The sequence below is a fragment of the Notolepis coatsorum genome, assembly GCF_963971535.1.
Source record: "Notolepis coatsorum genome assembly, chromosome: 11".
NCBI classification, from domain to species: Eukaryota; Metazoa; Chordata; class Actinopteri; order Aulopiformes; family Paralepididae; genus Notolepis; species Notolepis coatsorum.
In genome coordinates this window covers 41112270-41118799 of record NC_140175.1, presented here as the reverse complement: position 1 = coordinate 41118799, position 6530 = coordinate 41112270, and positions in this window count along the sequence as shown.

Genomic DNA, 6530 nt, shown 5'->3' with positions numbered 1-6530 from the left:
AGTTACAGTGTGACGGTATAGAGTGCGAGCCCCGAGACGCGCGTGGACCTACAACCAGTCTGCCCCGGCTGCCTGCGACCAGATCTACACCTGACTGCCTGCAGCCTACGGGAGTTCGCCCCGTCCAGCAGAGGTCGTCATCGCCCAGCACACACTCTCAGCCAGCACTGCCTCTCTGCTCCCGCTCCGCCTGCTAGTGTCCTCGCCGAGAGTGCTCGACGCCATCTTGCCTACCGGACAACAGTGGCGCGGCGAGGCGGCCATTTTGGATGAGTATAAACGAGCGTCTATGCTCCGGAGCCTTACACCGTACACAGTGTGATGCAGCCCGTGGGCGAAGTCAGCGTTGCTATTATAGTTCATAAGGGGAACCCCAAACAATAGATGCCGGCATTAGAATAGGGCTTTTGCAAGGTATTAGTGGGCCCACACTTTTGTTTTCTTTCATTTCCTTTGAGTGTGATACCGTGTTGGTGTTTAATAATTATTTTCCCATCCAGTTAACCCTTTCTCTGTGGAGAAGCTACGGACCTGGTGTATTATAAACAAAGCCTAGAGAGGTATTATTCTTGCCGTATAATTAAAGCCTTTTGAGGTATTATACAGGGGGAAGACCCAGACGTGGGTGATGAGTCAAACACATTGAAGTATATTATCCCTGATATTAACCCAGAGGTGGGTGTATAATATACGTGTTTATGAGGTATGGAGTTACCAACGGTACTATAGTGGGACTTCCGTCCAATTGGGCACTAGTAGTAGATCATTGTAACTGACCAGTAAATAACATTAAAGAATTGGATGGGAGATTTGTGTGTGTCTATCCATGGGCCGGTTGACAATCCTTTTGGTGTGGGTAACGTTAATATAATTAACCCTTTCCTATTCCACCGTTCCCTCTTCATTGTAAGGTTTCTAGGGTCATTGAGGGAGGGTACTGCTTGCGGGGGGAACTCAGAGTATTTAATTACAATTCAGTCACTAGGTGTGGGAGGGTTTAAGGAGCAACTGGGGGAAGTGGGAGCGTGTTGGGGAGTACTGCTGACCGCCCTGCTGCAGGGAAGGAAGACCAGAGTACCAGACCAGGTTGGTAAATCCCGGGCCCTATCCACTCACACTACCAGCCTCCAGTCGACGCTCCAGGCCCAAAGACGAGGGTGCAGTCAGACGGAGCTCTACTGTGTCCAGCTACCTCGTGACTGCCAGCAACCGTTCCCACGAAGCAGGGATAATCCACGCTGCTACAAATGGATGAGGAGGTGTTAGAGACTGTCTGGACGGTTGGACCCATCCTCCGTCCTTCTCTTGTTGAGGTACTGGCCCAGAAAGTGGACTAAGAAGAGCAAGAAGCTCTTGATAAGGAGGCAGATTATGCTAAAAATAACATGGATGAGGAGGATGGAGAGTACGAGTGTGATGAGGCGGAGGAAGAGATGGAGATCGAAGAGATAGACTTTGACAATTGTTTTAGTGATGATGATGATTAGTAGTTTAGGGCACAAAATACAAATAGAAAAAAAGACTTGAATGTTGTGTCAACAAAGAAGATATCCAAACAGAGGATGTATTTACCGTATTTCATACATGTAGACCTACGTAAGAAATGGCATTGAAAGCAGTACTCTTGTATACAATATGATGTGTCTTTAAAAAATGCTTTATTCTTTGTAAAGGTGCCACTAATTTGCATACTAGCTCGCCACAAACAGGTGATCATTCTGGGAATAGTTTTATTATGATTTTTGACCCTCAAAATATTGGTCTAGACAACCTACTTGTTCAGTTATTTGCAATATTGGCTGAAATAGCAACATTCATTTTTTGATGATGGCGTCATTAATTTGCATATAAATGATACATGGGACACTCTAACAGATTTTTAACATAGTCTATCATTTTCTACAAATTTGTTCCAATCTAGAAACACTGGTTAACAATATATTTCCAGGGGGTGCATGATAGTATCCGCTTTCCTACTCAACTAATTGGTAAAAATGTGATTATTTTGTATTGAGGACACTCTGACAACTTGTTAACATAGCCTATAATTTTTTTCACCTTTTTTCCAATCTAGAAAGTCTGGTTAGAAGTATATTTCCGGCGGGTGCATGATATCCCCCTCTATCTACTAGACGAATAGGTATTATGTTTTTTGATGCTTTGATCGCCACCAACGGCATACGTTGTGGACTAACGTTACACACACACGGTCGGATCGCATTGAAGACATGCTTGGATCAATGCAAGATTGTTATCATATAGCCCTTACCCCAAAAAGAGTATTCCAATTATCTGATCGCCATTCCAAGTATTGATGTCCATCGTGTCGCCAACATAATCCACCACACATCATGCATCGGGAGTAGTTGATTCTTCTCAATCCGACCGTTATAAACGCTGAGCTTGAGCACACAAAAACGACCCGGACCCATTAGATCGACCCACAGGCCAAGATACAATGTTTAAAAGGGTGCTCGACACCGCCGCCTGGGAGGATCTGGCCGGTACTGCACCCTTGGCGTCGCAGTATGCCTTCTACCGGCAACATACGGGTCCCTGACATTGAATAGGATATTAAAATCGGAAAAAAAATTCAAACGATAAAATAACGAGTATTCTTGTTGTTGGCGTTCAGCGATTGGCGCCCAATAACAAGTATACTCGTCATTGGCAGTGAGTGAGTTAAGAGAACAATAATAAAAGCCACCGCCACATTCATCAAGCCATTCTTAACGTCCAAATCTGTGCTTACCCAGGTGTCTTGCATGATGAATCCCACTTGTAGCTAAGGGGCTACACAACCCGGACTGTATTAAAGATTGTTTAGATTAAACCACTACTAAATAATATTAATAGCCAGACAGTACAGTTAGATAAATATGGCGGACACTCAATTGACGGCACCGGGACAAGGATACCAAGTTTACAGTATTTTAATCGTCATAGCAATATACAACTGAATTATCACGTTTCTCTTTTAATAATAGAATGTCAGAGTATCAAAGTCAGTGGTAATGAATATTTCCTAGGTTACGAATACTCGACCGGAGCTCTGCAGGGAGTGAGAAGAGACGAGGTGATACGGGGCAAAGCAAGGGTAGTTGGAGACGATGGTTCTCCTCTGGAGCTCCAAGCTCCGGAGGAATTGAAGAATGGTCGGATAATCCTGTCGTCACTGGAAGAAAAGGGGTCTCGTACGGAACCGGTCCTTGTAATCCTAGTGCCCAATGGCAGGGTTAATAGCTATTAATCCAAAAGCCCGATGGCATAGATGGTAGCTAGCTAGCTTCGTTTGTACTGGAAGCTAGCCCGCAGACGGTCTTCAGTGAGTAGTTAGATCCAAACGCCGCTGGGTTTAACTATACGTTTCTCCACGTTACTTCGCTTACACAAGTCACTATACTGCGCCAATAATGGCTCTACAATATTATAGTCGTATCTAAGTAGCTACTAGCTATCTGTAACGATACACCGCTGGTAGGTCTGTGTACAACTGTACCGGACGTATATACGCTCTCGCTCTGCTGCTTCTCCTGTTCTGATACTGCCGACTCGTTACTTCCACTGGTGTTAGGTTACTGCTCACGGCTGCTTGCACCATCCACAATATATATACTCAGACTGGGCGCAGCCGATTTACCTGTCCGGAATCAATGCGCCTGCTATGGGCAAGTCTGAACTTGTCCGGACATGTCTCGAACTCTGTCTGGGGGGCTCGTCTGGTGGCGCCTCCAATGTCAAGGGCGGGACCCAATGAGGCGAGCGAAGAATACTATTATGCAAAAGGATGGCGTTGGATATATATCTTATATATATAAACAATATACAAGTTATACAAAATAATAAACGCAGACTTTCAGTGTTAATCTGGACCTTCAGAACACCACTCATTCTTAAACTGAAATGCGTGTTCGCGTTCAATTAATTTGCATACAGACACGCCCGCCATCTCCTTATAAGGCGAATGAGGCGTGTGTAAAACAGCCGTGGTTCGGCATCTGATCCCTTCAACAGGAAGCGATTTGCGACTGATCTCAAAATGACACATCGCTCATCGCATGTGTGTGTGTGTTAATCTGATGACAAATAAAGACTTATACTTGTACTTATACTTATACGTACTGTATAGTGCGAAATAAATCGTTCCAGCAAAGTAGGCTTTGCCAATACTGAACGACTGACATGTCACAAGATCCTCCCCCATTGAACTAAGCCATTCTGAATATCGCATATCTGTGACGTAGAAGAATTCTCATCTGTATAACTAACTCTATGGTTGTAGCGCACACTCAACCATTCGCTTAACAACAGAGCGAGTGGAAATACTGACACTTCCTCAAACGGGTTGACGTGGCACGGGTGCCGACAGAGAGAGAGCAGAGAACGAGCGAGAGAGAGGGATACGGAGCATTTTACACACACTCCCAACTATGTGTGTGTGGGGAAACACACACACGCAGTCGGGACACAGACTGTGATGAGCGAGCGAGAGAGGGACAGAGAGAGATAGAGAGAGAGAGGGAGAGAGAGGGATATGGAGCATTTTACACACACTCCCGACTGCGTGTGTGTGGGGAAACACACACGCAGTCGGGACACAGACTGTGACGAGCGAGCGAGAGAGGGAGAGAGAGAGATATAGAGAGGGAAAGAGAGAGAGAGGGAGAGAGGGATACGGAGCATTTTACACACACTCCCGAATGCGTGTGTGTGGGGAAACACACACGCAGTCGGGAGTGTGTGTAAAATGCTCCGTATCCCTCTCTCCCTCTCTATCTCTCTCGCTCGCTCGTTCTCTGCTCTCTCTCTGTCGGCACTCGCGTCACATCAACCTGTTGCAAAATATCATAGCGCACACTCCCACGCGTATTTCGATCCGTGCAATAATATTCACAGGTATATATTGTCATTTGAAACAAGTTACCAATGCAACAATGCATTGTCCCATGGGATTATGCCCCCCTACGGCGAAATTAATTAGTCTCCCTCTCTATCTCTCTATGTCTCTCTCTGTCTGCCAGTGCAGACTGTGGGTGACTGTCACTCAAAGCGCTTTGCGAGTATGGGTGGAGCCCAGCCCAAAACAGCTTGAAATCTTGAAGTGGAAAAATGCTGCTTTAGAGTACTTGATTACATTTAGTCATTTAGTGATTAGAAATACAAAACAATGATTTTTTTTTTAAACCTTACAGATGTGTTCCATAGACTCACAGGAATTGTGTAAAATTGCCCAAATAGTGAAAGGAATAGCAAAACATGGGACCTTTAAAAGAAATGCACACCCGAGCCGCTAGAGGTCGGCAAAGTGGCGGGTTGCGAATCATCCTCAAGAGGGCCCACATTGTGAGGAAATTACTGAATTCAGATTTAACACTGCCATTGGAAAGAGGAGCCTTTTCCCTATCCATAGATGTATGACTTGGCCATAATAAGGTCACGGTCAAGTTCAAGGTCAAATATGATTTTATAATTCAAATGGATTCTAATTTATTACTGTATCTACAAATCCTTCTGTTTAATCATCTTCCCTTTATTCATTCATGCTTAGATCTTTTGTACACTTGATCTCAAGAAGGTGCTGAATGAGCTCAGTGAGCGAAATCTCTAGCCCCGCAATTGTAACATGGTGTTATTCACCGGCACAAATGCAAAATAAAATCATAATTTATATTCTCAAGTTTCAAGTTTCTTTATTAGTTGTCATACAGAAGTACAGAATACTTTTATACAAAATGCTTCTTTCTGTTTCGCTCCAGAGACTGTGCTAGGCAAAAATAGATAATAAAATAAGTATAGCAGTATAAAATAGAAGTCAAGTACGTAGACAAAATTTTTCAGCATATACATATATACAATGCTCTATGTAGAGTAGAAGTAACTGAGTTACCATACAATATGCTATACAGTGCAAAGCAGAAATGGGATGAGGTACAATGCCCCAGTCTGGAGCAGAAGCCCACACGTTAAAAAAGTTGATGCGGCTACTAACAACGCCCTCCGGATCATCACTGGATGCCTGAAGGCTACACCCGTCTTCCTGCTGCCAGTCCTTGCAGGAATCCCACCAGCTGGCCTACGACGAGAGGCTGCCACTCTCGCCCTAGCAAGGAAGGCAGTGAAGCATGACTGGCACATCCTACACAACACCACAACAACAACAGCACCTATGAGCAGACTCAAGTCCTGCCACCCCTACAACAAGGTGGCACAAGAGATGCTCCGTTCCACCACTGAGGACCTATCCAGAAATGGATGGCTGGCGGCAGCCTAGAAGAGAGAGTGGGAGAGTGCTGGGCCAACCCGTATCCACCACTACATCTGGGATCCAGGAGATGGCGCCACAGGAGACGATCTTCCACGCCGGCAATGGGTTCTGCTGAACCGTTTAAGATCTGGGGTTGGTCGCTTTAAAGCATCATTAAAGAAGTTGGGCCTGGCAGACAGCACTGCATGTGAGTATGGAGACCCTGAGCAGACTGTTGACCACATCCTGACCATCTGCCCCCTATACAAACCACCCTCGGAAGCCA